Here is an 18,391-nt window from a genome sequence, read left to right as displayed (position 1 = left end):
AACCCTTTTTAGTTAACCCCACAATGATGACTTCTCTTAATAATTCACTTGCAACAAGGTGGCTCTTAGTCTGCACTAGGGAGATGAGACCAGTTATAAAGCTTCTCTAGCAAGAAGATTAGCAGATTTCTTTGAGTACATCTAATACTACATCTTATGGCTCCTGCCAGGACCATCCTCCAGACCAGCTTCCCAGTCTGTGGAGACCATACCATGTCAAGCATAGTGTCTTGCACAGATGGAGGGCATCATCCAGAGCACACAAGACCAAGCATGCACAGTACCTTCAGATGCTTCTAGGTAAACTCAGAGGGATATCTAGGGGCTGTCCAGAATGACAGAATGACGGACAAATTAATTGAGAGAGTATGCTGTCCTCATGGCCTTTCCCGATACCTCTCTTTCAGAGCTTTGTAAATATACCGGTTTTGCTAATACAGTTCCTAAGTGTCATTTGCAACCAGCCAGCAATCATTAGACTCTTTCCCAAGAGTGTTTAAGGACCTGTCAGAGGTAGTTCAGCCTAAACTGGTGGTGTGCTGTTGTGGATACCAACAACAGCAAACAGTCCCATTACGTTTCTGAATCCTCTCCCATGGTAAGTGACTTTTAAAAATCTCCTGGATGGCTCTGGTGGCAGCTGAGAGCTGGGAACAATGAAAAGGGGTATCCATGCTACCTTGCCCCTAAAACATGTCCCAAACTAGCATGATCCACACAGATGAAGAGTAGTTCTACAATTTTAAGCAGCTCATGCACCTCGTTTAAGCTAGTCATTGTCTGATGGGAGTAAATTACATGTAACGGATGTCTTCTGATAACGCTTTTAGGAGGAAAATTAATGTGATAGATAAATAATAGTTGGCTAAAAAAAGCAAATGCTGAAGGTGATTCAGTTGAGCAAGGAGGTAAGGGAAGTGGGAACTATTTGGGGCTGTGGTTTCCTGAGAAGTTCTGGCTTTGATTTTGCTGTTTTCTATTTTAAAAAAGCACAGCCCCTAAGAAAAGTCCTGAGCTGGAAGAATTCTGTGTTGTTAATGCCAAGCTTTTCTTTCAATGAGCCAGACAGAGACTTCTTACCTCTTCACAGTAAATCAGACTAAATACAAAATCTATGGGTTTATTTCTATGCCCTGGCATTCAAGGTAGTAAAACAACTAACCAGCTTAATATTTAATGTTGGTGGACTTACAGGGTTAAGGTTAAACTTAAGAATGTATCTTACACTAAACTATTTTCTTCTTCTCTTCATGGTATATCAAGTCAGTTCACGCCCCAAGTAAAGTACCAGGTTCCTATATTGTACAAGTTTTAGAAACAAAAGAGAACATACATCCCGTATGCATCCTGAGTTCAAATAATTCATAGTGACAACAGGTGAAAATCCTTCAAATAATTTGACCTGTCTCCACTGCAGCAGCTGAAGCTTTTTTTTTCATGAATGGCAGGCACAATAGAGGGTGATAGTGTAAGAAGGCTGTTGCCAGCCTTCCTGCCTCCCAGCATCCTGCCAGAGGAACCAGCTTCCTCTGAAACACCCAGACCTTTCTGCCACAAAGTGTAGAGCTTAAGTCAACTGTTACTTCGTACTCTACTGTACAAAGTAACAGATAGAGATTCAAGTGCTGGAGTCCCCTTAATTATACAGCTTTCTGATTCTAGTGCCCCTTGCCTTTTAAACAGAGTTTTACCATTATATGTATTATTTATGATCATCATTTTTATAATATTGCATCCCAGTCATGTCTTGTCCTATTATGCAAAGCAATGGGCAAACAGCTGTTGATGTACACCTTTGCCCAAAAGAGCATGGAAATCATGTAAAATTCAAGGATGTTACCAAGAAATTTTTATGTGGGAGGACAAAGATGGCAATAACAATAAATGAGGACTCTCTCTATGGTCTTCCAAGGGAGACAATGCAGTTTGTTCCAAGCCCCCTGTTCTGAGATAAATCTGTTTATGTTTTGATAATTTTAATTCTATAGAAAGTATGACTTCTCAACCTTTGTCTTAGACCTTCAAAGCTCATCAGATCAGCCAGATTTGTATAAAGAAGAGGAAAGGTTGAGTAGGACCTGCATGGGCAGTCAGAGAGAGCCTTTTGAAAAAGATGGTATTATGGTGCTGAGTGAATGGCGAGAAGAGAATTTGTATCAGCAGGGAGAAAGGAGTGGAAGAAAGGAAGATGGGCCAGATTTCTGGGGCCACATCAAGAAGAAGGATTAAGAAAAGTGAAGTGAAATATCATTACAAGGTATAGCAAGGCTGTGCTTGCAAGTAGAGAAGAGTTTCTTCATGATCCCCTGCAAAAGAGCAACCAAGAGTTTTAGGAACAAGTTTGTGACAAATGTTTGAACTGGAATCCTAATTCAAATCTGTCATTCAAATGTCATCGCGCTGCCATGGCAGGGGGGTAAAGCGGTGCCAACAGCAGCCGCAGCTCTGACTCAGAGGTTAACCACTGTTTTACAAGCGAGTGTAGCTGGAGAGTGCAAAACGTGTCACTGAACTTCGTTACTCTTTCCGTTTCTTGTTCACTTCAAGGCAACTGATCTCTCTGGATTTGAGGGGCAGGGTGTTATTATTTGTCTACATGAAGTATCAAAAAGCTGTTAAATAATCGGGGGGACCGAGTGGGAGCAAATAGTTTGAGGGGGCCTGACCTTATTTACAGGATACAAAGCAGCTTAAAGGAGGTCGTCATTGATGTGAATTTGTCTGGAGGTTTTTTGTCTTTCCTTTTGCAAAGAAAGCTTGCAACAGGATGTAACCTCATAACCTCCAATCAACTAGTTGCTTTCTTTCATTCAACGATAATTGCTATCTCTTACTGCTATCATGAAATCAACTTTTCCTGATTTAACACTTTTTGCAAGACTCAGTAATGAATTCAGAGCCACCTCATTCACCATTGCTCAGAGCAGCTTTGTTGTTTCTCTAGCTCAAAACAACCACACTGAGATGAGGAAGGTCCAGGCCTGGGAGATTGAGCAATATAACCAGTTCAAGAGAACAACAGAAGAGAACATGCAAGCCACTTCAAGGCTTTCTCCTTTGGGCCATTCCCTAAAACTGGTGTTAAATCACTGTCTGAGAGGGTGGTAGCTTAAAAGATGTAGATGACCAGCATGTCTGATAAAAGAGAAGGCACAAAATCTGGATTAAGGATTACTATTTAACTAGTATCAAACTGGTAGTTTGAGCTGATGGTAGTTTAAGCTATTAAACTGGTAATATAAACCTCTCATGAGTGCTAAGCACGGAGTTTGAAAGTGAATTAAAATGGACAAAGCAGCTGTGCTTTTTTAATGCTTGTTTGGGAAGCATGAAAAAATTCAACTTACTATAATGACTGGTTGTCCCCCACACCCCCTCTGGCCCCACCAGGTCTCTGGACACTCTTTAGAGAGCTGGGAAGGTGATACCATGGGAGGAAACATCTCTTCCATCCCTGGAGCAAATGGGAGAAGCAGTTCTGAGCTCTGAACGCTCCCAGCCTCCCTTATGCCACCAGGTGATGAGCAAGCTTCACATCCTCCTGATTTTGGTTTCTTGCTCTTTAGCAGAAGCTTGAAGGAGGGAAGAGGAGTCAGGAGTCAGTTTTATTTCTTAAACAGGACATGCCAAGGGTGGAAATTCACATTACATGCAGGCAAGCTGGAAACAATAATTTTTGTTCACATGATTCAACAGTAAGTGCTCTCTTTATTTCCCCCCCTTCATTTGTGCAGTGTTTGTGCTGTGTTGCTCGGCAGCATTGCAAGGAATGGTTTCTGAATGACGGTGTACGTGGGAGAAGGAGCAAATAAGGCAAAGGATGCAAGGGAAGGGACAGAGCTAAAGGAAAGAAGCCAAATCTGCACTTTAGATAAGCTGTGTCCAACATGGATCTCATTGTAGAATAGACCTCGTCTCCATTTTTAGAAAGGTGAATGCACAGGTCCAACGAGTTAAAAAACTGGTATTTTCCCTTGTTGTTTTCACTTAGCAGAAACTTCTCAAAGCTTGTTTTGCTTTCTTCAAGAGCAGCTTTTCAAGGACATGATTCATTTTACTGAAAACATTACAAATCTGACACATATTTTTATGGCGACTCGGTGAGGTTGCTTATCGATGCTCAAACACAAGTGGCGGGGAGGGGAAGGAGCGTGGTTAGCAGGCTGTGCCCCACTCGGAGGAGTCCTCCGGCCCCTCCAGGGGATTCTGTGCCCAGTAGGTTCCTCCTCTGGACTGCCCCATGACCTTTGCTGTATGTACCAGCCATTAACCTCAGAGATACAGTCATTAGGAAAGCCGGAGTAGAAGAGGCAAAAGAAAAAGCATAAGGAAAGCAGAGTGGCCTTGATATACTGCTCTGAAGGAGCTACAGTTTAGGGCAGCTTTCAGAGGCACCCTAAGATGTGGGAGAAAATAGCCTGTAGCCCAGCTGCCCTTGGACAGAGCAGTTGTAGGCTGTCTCCTCATGTTCCTTGCACAGGTATCTACAGCAGTTAGGACCCAGAATTTTCTAGGTTTTCTGGAAAGGGATGGCATCAATGACTTATGAAGAGGATGTTGCAATAATGTAACACTTCCTCTCTCATGGCACAGAAACCAAGTTCCTGGAGCATAGGCAGAAATCAGATGAAACATCCTAAAAGAAAACTATTCAAAGGCCTTAACTTGTAACTCTTAGCAAATATGAGCATGTGTGAGATGAAATATGCAATGATTTATAAATTGGCGAAATCCACATAGCACTTCACAGAAATGCAAGCTACATGTCCCTGACAAAGACTGTGTTTCTGGTCCTGACTTTAAAGCATGTAGACACAGTGTTTTTCTTCTTTAACCTCATTTTAGACATTTCTGAATGGGTTTGGGTGACTTTCCTTTTTTAAAAACAAATTTAGATGACTATGAAGCATAGAAAATCTGTGTCCAAAGGGATAATTTTAACAGTATTAAAAAAAGCTCACTCAGAAACTTATGGAATTTCTATCAACCCCATCCATGATACTACCTATTAATTACTATTGCTATTGTAACTCCCCTTCTGAAGTCTAATGCCAGCCAGTTATAACAGCTTGAAATAAAACTGGCCAAAACACGCTGTAATTACAAATCAGTTGCATATGAAAGATTGATGGGTTTTTCCCTGTGTTTTCATTGCAATAGCTACTTGAAAAACAGTCTTTGAAAAATGTTCCTAGGCAAGCCTGCACTGAAGTAAGCTAGACAGCAATTCTGTTGCTTAAAAAACAGTTGTTTCATCCTGATAAGGCAAATAGTTAAAGTACTCCCACAGTGCTTTTGGGAACCTACACTTGTTGCAATGTTGAAGTGGTCACTAGTTTTGTTCAGTAATAATGATTTTCAAAGAAGATTGATTAGATTAAAAATACTGTTTTATTGATTACAAATATATTTGAAAACCTAGAAAAAAGTAGACCACAGGGAAAGCAGCTCCTCACTGTAAGTGTAAGAGTAATTTTGCATGGAGGTCACCAGAACACTCTTTGAATTTCCCATTCAAGAGGTTTTCAGCCACAAGTGAAGTTACACAAAGGCAATAATGTCTTCTACGTCAAATACAGGGCAATCAGTGCAGCACTAAAGCAGCTTAGACTGCAAATGGAACATTACTCAAAAGGTACCAGCACACTGTGCTTATACTTCTGTGGTTTGCCAGGCTTCCTGCCTCTCCCTGTAACACTCAGTAAAAGAAGAACTGTAATACTGACAAAGAGTAAAAGTAGCATCAGCACTTGCAAATGTCGGAATTCTGTTTTCTACTGAAGAGGTGATTTAATTTTATCAATATTTTTTGTTCCACATTTTCAGATATTTGATAATATTCGGTTGTCTGGGTCAAACAGGATGCTAATGCCCTGGTTATCTACAACAGATACATGGTAGTTCACGTCTATGCTCTACTCTAGGTCAGGTCCACATGTGCAATATGAATGTGACCCATGTGAGGACTAGCAGCTGGGACCCATGGGCAGATGCTCCTTTTCATTCCTAAAGTCGTGTTTCTTGAGCATCCTCCATTCTGAAGAGATGGCAACCACCTGTAGTCCCTGAGTTTCATGCATCTCACCTTTGCTTGGCCTTTCCTACTTTTTATTGTTTAGTAGATAGTAAGTCTCTTGATGCTAAGATACCTGAAATATATAAGTTTTACTGGCAGATTTATTGTGTGCCCTTCTTTTCTTTGTCAGTGTTGTCAGCAGCCATAAAGAGCAAAAATTGCATTCAGCACACAGTCCTGTCCTGACTGAATTTATAGCATTAACTCGCTATGTTAAAATAACTTGACTGCAGAGTCAGTGTTGGAAAAAAAATGGTGAGCATCAAAAAGAAATCCACATAGAAACAAATATTTTCTGGTCTGGGCTTGAACAGAAGACAAGAACTAAGGCATGGGGATGCTCGCTGAATTACCAGGGAGAAAAAAAATGTCCTGACTACATGTTCATTCAAAGAGAGCACCTTCTTTCTTGCCAATAGAGCCAAAGACTTCCTAGAAGGTACAATCGTATGTGACTAAATAATTGTAATGCATGTAAAAGGAAAAAAATGTTAAGCCTGCATAAGCAACTTTAGAGCAACAAATAATTTTGAATCATTAATTTTGCAATCTTGATGATGTTAATCTTGATAATATTCTGAGAATGAAAGAAATGCCCAGCTAGACCATACCAAAATGTCCCATCTGGCCCAGCACTCTGTCTCTGGCAGTGGCCATGGGGGATGATATTAAGGGACATCATGCAAATCTGGCCACTACCTACAGTCCGTTCCTCTCATATAACCTCGCATCCAGGATTGCTGGGAGCTGGTGGCAATTGCTCTCCTTCGTCCTACCCATCTCCTCCCTTCCTCCTGCCTTGCATTTGGAAAAAGCACATGGATGTTGCCCCTCTCCTGGGACCACCCCACTCCCACCACCATGGCAAACAGGTGCCTGCCCGTGGGTGGGGTGCTACCACCGCTGCCCACCTTCCTCTGCTGGGCTTCAGGGCACCTCTGGGTTTCTCCATTGATGCAGGAAGGAGGACTGGAAAAAGAAGGCCCCAGATAGATACACCACTGCCAGTGGCCCTTCACACCCAGGCGTCCCCTCGCTCTGTGGCACTATCCAGGCAACGGGGTCAGCATGAGCAGGCCAACTCAGCTGAAACTGCCTGCGGTGCGGAAGCAGGGTCCCTGGGGAGGGGGCTACAAGGGACACCCTAAAGTGAGAGCAAGCTGCTTGCAAGGGCAGACCCTTGATCTTCCAATCTTCCAATTCCCTTGGTTCTTGGTTCTTGATCTTCCAATTCCCTTGATCTTTCCTCCTCGAGTCTTGCCACCCAGGACCCCTAAGCTGAGACCACTGGCCCAGACCCTGGAAGGCAGTGCAATCCCATCTTTGAGGCAAGCATAAATTACAGGCCCAGGCCCACTCTGATGGGAGAGGCCTCCTCAACACATCTGAGGGGATCCTGACCATGACCCACAGGAGAGTCCAGCAGGCAGAACCAACCATGGGGGTAACAGTCAGGCAAGGGGTTGATGCCACTGTGGAATTAGAGGGCACATTGATGTGTTTCCCCAAGAGTATCTAGACCATTAGTCTAATTCCTTTGTGAACCTGCTGATGCCATCTGCCTCCACAACCACCTGTAGCAACCATTTCCAGAAGGTTGGTAGTGACTGTGCAAACTACTGTCTTTTTTTTAAGCCAAGTGCCAGTTGTAATGACTGTCCTCTAATCTTAGTACTGTAAGATTTGGTGAATAAAAGTTCTACATTCATCTTACTCATGGCCTTCAAAATTTTATAAGCCCCAATAATATCTTTCTTCTCCCCCACCAGCCACCTTCTCTGTGAACCGAAAAGTTTCAGCCTTTTGTCTCCCTTCATGGGACAGCTGCATTATCCCCTTAATCATCATTTTGTGTAGTGCACCTGTATCTTGAAGTAAGGGTACCATATGATACTCAATTGTTCAGACACTACTCTGCACAGGTGCCCCAAGGTTTTATATATTGGCTGTTTGGCTTTCTGTTTTATTCTCAATCCGTTTAGCAAGGTCTTCTGGTTTCTACTGCACATTGAGGCCATTCCTTCAGAGAACTATCAATGATTAGTCCAGGATTTCTTTCTTGAGCTGTAAGTGCCAGTTCTGTGTTCAGAATCATGTAGGCATGGGCTAGATTGTTTTTACCTATATGCCTTATCTTACATCTACCTACATTGAGATTTATCTGCCTCCTTTTTGCCTACTTTCTCAGTCTTGTGACATGCACCTGGAGTTTCTTGTCACAGTCTCTATTTTCTTTGACCTCTAACCCCAGTCATAATCTCTTCTCATATGTAATCTCATTCCCTCCTCCTCCTTCAAAACCGATGACTCCAGTCTCCCTGTCATTTCCATGTTTCTGGAGGCTCCCACAGTACAGTTGTCCATGAGCTCCTCCCCAGCTGCTGTCATTCCCACTCTCCACTGACCTCCTCCTTCAAACATCTTCACCACACCCTCCCTGTATTCTCACCAGTTCCCAGTTTCCTCTTCCCTAGTTCTCACACCCATTTCTTTTTCTCCCACTCCCTGTATACCCATTTCCTGCCAAACTCTCCCCACGTTGTTTCTTTCTTCCTACAAAAGTGGCTAATAACAGTCTCCCTGTCTAGACAATCTCCATCTCTTTCAAAAACTTCTTCTCTTTATCAGGTTCTCTTTCCTACCCACTTTACCCATTTTCTGTTATTCCTCCAAGCTACTCACCAGAATATGAACCACATGCTCCTAATCTAACTTTAACGGGAGTTAGTCCACTTCTCAGTCTTATGCTCCATGTCCAGCCTGCCTCGGTTCTCCCACTCCCCAGGCACGTCGCTCAGCCTCTTCTCTGAGATGCATTATGTACTTCTTTTCTCCACTCCTTTCCCTCTGGCCCAGGTGGAGTCCCCTGTGCACTCGTGCAGCTTGATTCCTGCTGCCTGCTTACCAGCTGCAGGATAGGCACGGACAGCCAAGGGCAGACAGGTTTCCCTCTCCCGGTATAGTGTCTAGTTTCATTGTAGGGTAGTAGAGTAAACACAGGGAATGTCCAATTTTTGTCCTAGACTGGAGGATCCTATTGCTCCGCAGGCTTGTTCTGTCTGCTGAGCACTAACAGCCGCAAAGCAATGGAGCATGTTCAGTAAGGCTGCAGTCTTCAGAGTTGTAGGTTGCTAAACGTCGGAAGACTCTCCTGAACACTGTATCGTGGAATTTTCCATTTTCTATAAAAGCAGGGATTTGACATTTAACATTTGGCATCATCTCACCGTATTTCTCAAATGTATTTTGTAAATGAGCTATCAACACTGAATATTTGATGGTATTTTAGTTTCAAAGTTCCTAATTTTTCATAATGACGAAAACAAGTGGGGCTGGATTAAACAAATTAGAAAAGGAGAATGGGAAGCCAAACCTGATGTAAAAAAAAAGAGGGGAAAATGAGTACTTGAACTAGTAGAGAATTGATGGTATGAGTGGAGAAATGCCATGTATGTGTAGCTTGATCAGAGAAGCAAAATAAAACACAGAAGAGAAATAAGCAAGAACAGACAGAAACAAAAAATTGTCTAAAGAAGTTACAGAAAAAGGTATCGTTGTAAAAAAAAAAGCCCAAACCCAAACGTTTAAAATTTCATATAAAGTAGCAGCTGAACATATAAAAGATGAAAAAAGGGAGTTTTATTTTAAGATGATAAAAAGAAAAGGGGAAATAACTGAGGTAAAGAGGAGAAAAGCAGAACAGAAGGAAGGTGATGGATATAAAAGGAACATTAATGATTCTGGAGTGTTTCAAGGTATTGCTGTAAAGTACACAAGCTGTAACTTTCTGAGAAGCCATCAAAGGACATGCTTGAAGAGGAAGTGAAGCATGTGCCTTTGTGGTTACCTGACCCAATTAGTGATGGAAATTGACCTGATTTAGTAAGCAGGAGATATGCTTTTATAAATCACTGTCTTAAATATAATCAGTATTTTTACACATTTTAATGACCTAGCTGTGCCGCCTTTGATGCTTGATTGTGCTTTCTATTGAAGATGGCTTGTTGGGGCATTCTTCTTATACATACTGCAAAGCAAGCCAGTACTTTTTAATAAGTGCTTACTTCACAAAGTCTTTAGTAAGAATAATGGACTGTGCTTTCATTAGGTGAAACACTTTGTGAAGTCCTTTGACTTACGGATCAGATTCATTGTTCATTTTGAGTAGGTCAGTCTTGAATAAACAGTTAGGCCAATTTCAAATTCAAATGCTTCCTTACTTTAATTTTACAAGAAATAGCTGTGAAAGATGGCATCACTTAGTCTGAAGCCAGGAGGAGAGTAAAAGTCCTCTCAAAAAGATGCAAAAGCTTTTCCTTTGTATACCAGTGAGCATAAGGTCAAAGTTCCATAATTAAAACATAAACTATGACAGTCATTTTAATCTAGAATTTTCTTCCAGAATTACAGAAAACCACATTAGACAATACTTTTAGGTAATTAAATGAGATCATTTTTGTACAATATAAAATCCAGCTGTTCAACAGGGAAGGATGGTGTCCAGGCTATAATAGGCACTACTTAATTCATGCTGTGACATTGCCAGTACTCAACTGGTTTTGGCTAAACCTTGAAACACGTGCCTGAAGTGTCTGTCATCATCCCATCCCTTATGCATCCTTTTCTTTCCCAATTTATCCTTTTCCTCTCTCTTTCATGCCTTAGAGTTTATTAACCCATGCATAACTTAGAATTTAGAAATCATAGAATCATAGAATGGTTTGGGTTGGAAGGGACCTTAAAGATCATCTAGTCCAACCCCCCTGCCATGGGCAGGGACACCTTCCACTAGACCAGGTTGCTCAGAGCCCCGTCCAGCCTGGCCTTGAACACTTCCAGGGATGGGGCATCCGCAACTTCTGTGGGCAACTTGTTCCAGTGCCTCACCATCCTCATAGTGAAGAATTTCTTCCTTATATCTAATCTAAATCTACCCTCTCCCAGTTTAAAGCCATTACCCCTTATCCTATCAGTACATGCCCTTACTTATAAATCACTTAGATGTTAGAAATTGTCATTTTCACAGTATGAGTGTATCAAATTATGAGCAGCTAAGATTGTTTTGGAGTTTCTTGAGATGGTGTTGGCTCTACCTCTCTGCGCTTCTCTCCCTCATTTCCAGGCAATTGGAAAAATATGTAACAATAAAGGGATGTGCTGGAGATTCCTGTTTTATCTCCTTGTTTCATGTGTGGCAAGGGAAAAAGAGAAGATGCTGCCAAACTGTCTTCCTCTGTTTTCAAGTTCTGCATATTTTTAGATTTGAACAACAGCATTCGACTTGAGAGCAATTCCCTAGCTGCCTAAAAAATTGCCAGTGTGCCTAAATATTTCCCAAATTCTCACAACATTCACATCCCTTACAGGTATTTCTTTAGTCCTGTTACAGCTTCAGAATTGGGAAAGTGGCTCAGTGCTCCTTGTCCCCTCATGTTCCGCATCTGTGCCTCGACAAGGGGGCCTGGAGGGGCCCCCGAGTTGCCAGCTGAGTGGCACTCCCGGGCACATCTTTGCGCCTTAGTGCCGCTGCCTCCATCAGAGCGTGCATCAGCTTGCCCTTCCCCGTAACCTGCTTCAGCCTTGTGAGAGAAACAGAGGCCGCCTATGAAATACCACATCTAATCGATGAGAATATTTGCACCTCTGAGCAGGTATTTGTATACACACCCTAAGAAGCTGAGCAAAAATCTCTGCTGTGCCTTGATAGCCCACTACTGGCAAAGTTGACTGTGCCTAGACTGCCTAATAAGGTCATCATATCCTTTATGACTGCTACAAATGATGAACTTGCTGTACATGAGAGAGATGCAGATTGCACTTCATGTTGCTCCAGGTGTAATTAATGGTGTGGCGTTTGGGGGTGGCTTTACATTAGCAGTGTAGCACGCAGCACAAATTCTTTTTAGATGCAAAAACTTTTCTGCATCCCTACTTGGGAGTTACAGCTTTTTCCAACTGAAGGAGCATCAAGTTGCACGCTTCAAAGCTGCATTTCTTATCTTTTGCCACGTTCTTGCCCTGCCCCTTTATCTTTTCTGCCATAAGAAAATACAGCTTTCTCAACAAAATTGAAAACTACTCCATAGACCTGCATTCCTGTGACTGTTCACTGGACTCCTGCTCAGATTTTGGCTAACACACAGCTCATGCTAAGGCCCGATGTATGCTGGGAACAGTGCCACTAGGTCAAAGCGAGGGCAACATGTAGGCAAGACATGGTGGACAGGAAGGGCTAAAGGTCATTATGCAGCAACTGTCACCTACAGCCTGCTGTGTCCTGCAGCCATCATCTTTCATATCAGTTGTCTGGCAGTTTCTTCAGAATCCAGTAACTCATGGAAACTGTATAGACCAAACTTCCAGGCTGGAAGGTATAAATACATCAGCTTACCCCAAAAAAGCCTTGAAGTGGATCCCACAGCAGCTGCACTGCTGAGGCTTTCGTGCTTCCAGTGTTATACAGGGGACGTCCACACCGTGACGGAGGAGGAAGGACGAGCACTCTCACCATTGGCTAGGTAACGGTTTTGCTTATAGGTGCATGAGTTACAAGTTGTGAGTTATGAATTAGAAAACTTGTGAGTTAGAGACATCATGAATTAAGTGATGAATTAGTGAATTCCATGGTAGACTAGTCTGCACAAAGGGGAATGAGGCTTGTTTGTTGGGTTTCTTTTCTTTCCTAATGCTCATAAAATAAAGTTTAATTTACAGAGTACGTTGTCCTGTAAATTTGAGAGATCCAGATGGACCATGACAATCCCCAGTTATCTCAGCACAAATAAATGAATAGGCCAGAGAACAGGTTGTCTGAGTTCCCTCTCCATGTGGCCAAAATAAATTCCAAAGGGTGTCCTCAAAAGGGGTGCCCTCAGCTTCACTTCTGACTGGGAAAAGTCCCTAGCCTGGGCTAGTGCCTGTACCACAGCAGGTGTTTGCTAGCAGAGTGCTAGCTGGCACAAGCCAGAAGTGTGCCAGGGAGCATGCAGGTAGAAGAGACGGTCGTGGGACAGCGCTTGTGCCTCTGCTGTGAACCCCTTTCATTCACAAGCACATAGGTAGGCTCCCAATCTCAAAACGGATTTCTGAACACCACCAGATAACCTTTCAAACAAAAGCTTTTACCTGAAATTCCTCCATATACAACAGAATAAAAAAGGAAGAGCAATAGGCGTGTACTGAATTTTTAAGATGTTTCTGGTTTTCTTTTTGAAGTTTGTTGATGCATGTCCAAAGGATTTTTAGAGGCTGATAAGCCATAGCAGCTGCAGCTACGGCCGTGCCCTTATTGCTATGAGCAGCAATTACACTCTGTGTTGCACCAGTAGAGAAAATAACAAACAGAAAAATGCAGTAAGCAACACAAATCAAAATAATAATGCCCGTGTGTTTCTTGCAGGCTGGTAATGAACCAGGATTCAGGTCATGCTGCAGCCTGTTTAAAAATGGAGCAGGAAGGGAGTAATTTGGCTTAATCTGAAAAATTTCTGGAAGTGATAAAACTCCTGATGTCCTCCTCATCCCCTGCCAAGAGCTTCATACATCTTAAACAAGCACACACAGAACATGAAAAAGCCTTACTTGTTTGTGCTCCTTCAAAAGGAGGAATTTAGAAAAAAATCATTATCAATTCAGTTCTGAGCAATACACCAGATACTTTTGCTCTGCACATGACATAATCTAATTCCCAAGTAAGCTGATTTCTTCCTCATGAAAATAGTAAAAAAAAAAAAGGCAAAGCAAAACCAATGAATCCCTTTCCCAAAGAGATGAAAGAAATTTCATCATTCCTGGTCTGCTTCCACAGCCAGAGAGTACACTAGTCTGATATTTTAATAGATTTGAATGAGATGTCATGTACAAAGCTGCTTCTGCACTATCAGAACTTTAACTTGGCATGCACATACAGCAGAAATAACAAGTCCAAGTCTGTAACAGAGGCGTTCAAGATACTGTATCTTGACTGACCTTGATTTCCCCAGTTAGATGCTGAAACAGCTATCTGAAATGAGTCACTGGGCTGACTTGAGTTACTGCTTGAGATCAGCAAGTTGAATGAAAGTTGGAGTTGGACTCTCCTCCAAGTCCAGTGCATTCCCAAGAGCTGTCAGCCAGGCACAGAGCAAACTCAGCTACCTACTGCCACAGCCAAACTCCTCTGTAAGTGCAGTAGTTCTGTATAAGTCTTTACAGGCTGAGCCAGAAATGTCATTTTCCCAAGAACAAAACTATCCCAGCATCTTTCAAAGACTCTGAGTTCCAGTCCATCAGTTGATTTGAACATTGCAAAGTAAACTCTCTCTAATTATATGTACTTTTAACAAAAGCTTATAATACATAAACAGAAACTATAGCAGTAATACAGGTTTTAATATATAGTTTACGTATTGAACTGTATATTTAAATACAGCCTAAGCAAGATTTACAGAGAAAAAACATATCAGATCATTTTAAGCACTTTTTTTTTTTAAATCTGCCCCATTTATTCCATTTCCTGTGACACTGTGTTTCAAACTTATTTAGGAGTTTCCTTGCTAAAGGTTAAAAATAACTCAGGGTGATGGCTAGACTCCCTTTGATTACACAGGGGAGAGAGAGGCTCTGAAAGACAACAGGCAGGCAGGCAGCCTTCTGGCATTCGGAAGAAAACAGTAATCTCAAGAAGTGCAAGTACAGAGTGTACAGTCACTTCAGGACTTGCAGGGGTTGCATCTCCGCCCCCACGCCTGTGAATCCAGGTACTGAGGAACTAACAAAATCCCAGAAAAAACCCTATTGGAAATTAGTGTAGAATTCCACAGGGCGCTATGCTTCTGATTTTGTAACACTCCATCTCATTTCTTTTCCTTCATGTCTTAAGTACATTTAGTACTTCATCTGATCTCTTCTGACTTCATACAAAGATTCAGGGTTTTCCTTCTGAAAACACGGGGCATCATTCAGCAAAAAGAAGCCCTTGCTGCTCTGCCATGCCCATGAATTCCCTAGAGCTTGCATGCAGGAGTGTTGCTCACAGAAGCCCCCACTGAAGAAGAGAGTGAAGGAGAATTTTTTTAATGCTATTTTCAGCTTCTTTCCCATTTTAATCTGACCTTTGAACACTTTTTCTATCCTCCTAGCTAAAACCTCATGGTTTTAGTCTCTCCCTCCCCCAGACTTTGTTCAGGATTCAGATTTGGAGTTTGCTGTTGGACAGCTTGTGCTTGAAGTTCTCTGATTATTCATCCTTGGAGCTCTTCCACCCTCTTTCACAATCCTGGTTCTGCAGTGTATGAACCGGAAAATATATTCAGAGGCACATAGTGGGAGCACTCGGTGCTTAGGAGTCCTTAAGGGCTCTCTTTCGTTCTGCCTCCAGTTCCAGCAGGATATATACACTTACAAGAGCATCATAGCATTCCTCCCACATTCTGTTAACACCCTGTGTCCTCAAATCTGTGTCTGCTGAACGGCCCTGTGGTCACAACGTCTCTGACCTCTGCCAGCTGTCCACCCCAAGCCTACTGAATGGTGGACTCTGGGACTCAACATCATCCATCCCTTTTGTAGCTCTTGTATTTTACCGATTTTTGGCAGAGCTTGAGCACAGAAGACTACTTTCTGCAGTCCCACAGTTCTGTGTCCTACGTTATGCCTCTTCTTCAGAAAAGAGAGCTGGGACAGACAGGTAGACTCTTAGAAGAGCTCTGCAGGAAAATGTAGCAAAGACTATAATCATGCTTTCAACTCTATGGTAATATGCCACACAGCATGTAGAAACTGTTGCACAAGCAGCAAGGCATCAAATATGTGGGAATAGCTCGTGGAGCTCAGACTGTTAAGAAGGAACCACAAAATCTATGCAGGTAACAAGGTGGAGACAAGGTCTGTCTCGAAAGGTCAGCCATCAGCCTTAGGAATGTTTGATGTCTACAGGCCACTGTACAGATTTTCTTAGACAAGCAGACTCAGTATCCCTTCTCTAATATATCTCCCTGCCAGGTGTCAGCTCTATAAAACCGGACGATAGTAAGTCAGGTCAACAGTGCTCTCTGGAGCATCAGTTCCTGCAATACATACCCTCTCCGTCATTTGCAGGAAATGCCTATAGCTCTTAGGATGCCAAATCCTACTGGGTTAAGGCGGACCATTTGTTCTGCCTTTTCTCTGTTCTGCAGCCAATTCCTGCTGACTCTGACAACAGTTTCAGTGCTGCAGGCATTCTAGTTTTCTGCTTTCAACAAGTACTAGTAGATGACAACCTGTGCTTTTGCGCTTGCTGTTCTGCAACACAGCATTGTTGAGCAGTCTCGTTTCACAGGCTTGCAAAAGATGCATCCCTGTTTTGATGCAGTTTTCTGTGAGCCCACTGGGTCAAAATAGTGATCAGTAGTAGTGGTCGGTCTAAAGCTCTGCTTTCCCACAAAGTGTTCAAGCACAACAACCATCAAACTTCAGCTAATTGTTAAGAAGTTATATAGCAGATATGCAGCATGTAATTAAATTATATCTGGAATGCACAACCACATTTAATCTATAGTTCAAGAATAAATCTAATAAACTATCTAATAAAACTCACTGAAAGAGGATTTGGAGCTGTGAGCAAAAACAGTTTCCTACACAAAGCACTCTGCGGTCAGGAAATAAGACTTCATTTGCAAAACATGAACAAACAGGAGTGCATCAAAGATATCTGAGTCCATCATCAATCTCTCCTCCAGATAGAGACAACCCACAGGATGCTGAGTTTGGTTAACCAAGTAGGTCAAAAAAGCAACACAAGTGAGAGATTGTACAGGTTATTTTTGGAATTTCAAGAGATAAAGTGATCTTAAGTACCCCCAAACTGGAATGGAAAATGGAACTGGAAACCCCATGAGGTGGCTCAAACACTACCATCATTCTGTGCTGTGTGTTCCTGTGGGGATGGCAGCATTTCTTTCTGCACATGACTTTTACAATATAATTTTATAAGGTAAAGATATCACAGTAATGGGACCACATAAGCCACAGAAAGAAAAAAAAAAAAAAAAAAAAAGGTTTGTTGAAACAGAAACTCTTTGCGCAATGTGGCAACTGAGAGCACTTTACAGCCGTAAACATTTAAAGTTTCCTGAGCAATGTCAGCTGACTCTTGTGGAGAAGACCACAATTTGTGAAAATTACTTTAAACCTAGCTTCCAACCACTTTTGTCTTCCCTCTGCCTCCTGTTATTGTTTTACATTGGTTTTGTGAAGACTCCTATAGCTTATTGCCTCTAGTCCTGAGGTTTCAGCACCCGAGAGCTGAGTAGGTGCCTGTGGTCCAGCAACAGGTCCAGACATGCTTTGAACCCATATCAAGGAGACACCCCAGTACATGGTAAGGACCCCCATCCCTTGTTTTCTGTGGAAAATAAACTTCCCTTTGAGGGCTAAAGTGATACTCTTCTTTTATTCAGATTCACAATACAAATGCCTAGAAATCCAGAACTAAAGGGAGTGACACAGCACGTGCCTCCTTTAAGTCTAGAGAGAGGCTGAAAAGGTTGGTTAGTTAAGAGTTCAAGTAGAATCATAGAATCATAGAATGCTTTGGATTGGAAGGGACCTTTAAAGGTCATCTAGTCCAACTCCCCTGCAAGAGCAGGGACATCTTTCACTAGATCACGTTGCTCAGAGCCCCATCCAGCCTGACCTTGAATGTTTCCAGGGATGGGGCCTCCACTACCTCTCTGGGCAACCTGTTCCAGTGACTCACCACCCTCAGTGTAAAAATTGTCTTTCTTAAATCCAGTCTAGATCTGCCCTCCCTTAGTTTAAAACCATTGCTCCTTGTCCTGTCACAACAGGCCTTGCTAAAATGTCTGTCCCTGTCTTTCCTATAGGCTCCCTTTAAGTACTGGAAGGCTGCTGTAAGGTGTCCCCACAGCCCTCTCTTCTCCAGGCTGAACAACCCCAACTCTCTCAGCCTGTCCTCATAGGAGAGGTGTTCCAGCCCTCGCATCATCTTTGTGGCCTTCCTCTGGACCCACTCCAACAGCTCCATGTCTTTCCTGTGCTGAGGACCCCAGAGCCGGATGCCATACTCCAGGTGGGGTCTCATCAGAGTGGAGCAGAGGGGCAGAATCACCTCCCTCGACCTGCTGGCCACGCTGCTTTTGATGCAGCCCAGGATACAGTTGGCTTTCTGGGCTGCAAGCGCACATTGCCGGTTCATGTCCAGCTTTTCATCCACCAGTACCCCCAAGTCCTTCTCCACAGCGCTGCTCTCAATCACATCATCCCCCAGCCTGTATTGAAACCAAGGATTGCCCCGACCCAGGTGTAGGACCCTGCACTTGGCCTTGTTGAACC

At 42.7% G+C, this 18,391-nt stretch overlaps 1 long non-coding RNA gene across 3 annotated transcripts in view; it reads left to right on the top strand.

The window, feature by feature from the left end:
* The window catches only part of LOC140646190 (uncharacterized), a 34,354-nt gene that overhangs the window by 7,095 nt on the left and 8,868 nt on the right, over window positions 1-18,391 (top strand). For 2 of the 3 annotated variants that reach the window (XR_012040359.1, XR_012040357.1), the window contains exons 1-2: window positions 3,578-3,695; window positions 17,923-18,128. The exons of the other annotated variant lie outside the window; for it this stretch is intronic. This is a non-coding gene — a long non-coding RNA (uncharacterized lncRNA). Of the gene's footprint in view, window positions 1-3,577; window positions 3,696-17,922; window positions 18,129-18,391 lie in introns of those variants that run through there. 3 annotated transcript variants of the gene reach the window in all.

Source organism: Ciconia boyciana, chromosome 1, assembly GCF_034638445.1.
Source record: "Ciconia boyciana chromosome 1, ASM3463844v1, whole genome shotgun sequence".
Classification (NCBI taxonomy): domain Eukaryota; kingdom Metazoa; phylum Chordata; class Aves; order Ciconiiformes; family Ciconiidae; genus Ciconia; species Ciconia boyciana.
The sequence above is the reverse complement of the archived record's forward strand: the minus strand, read 5'-3'. Positions and strand labels throughout refer to the sequence as shown.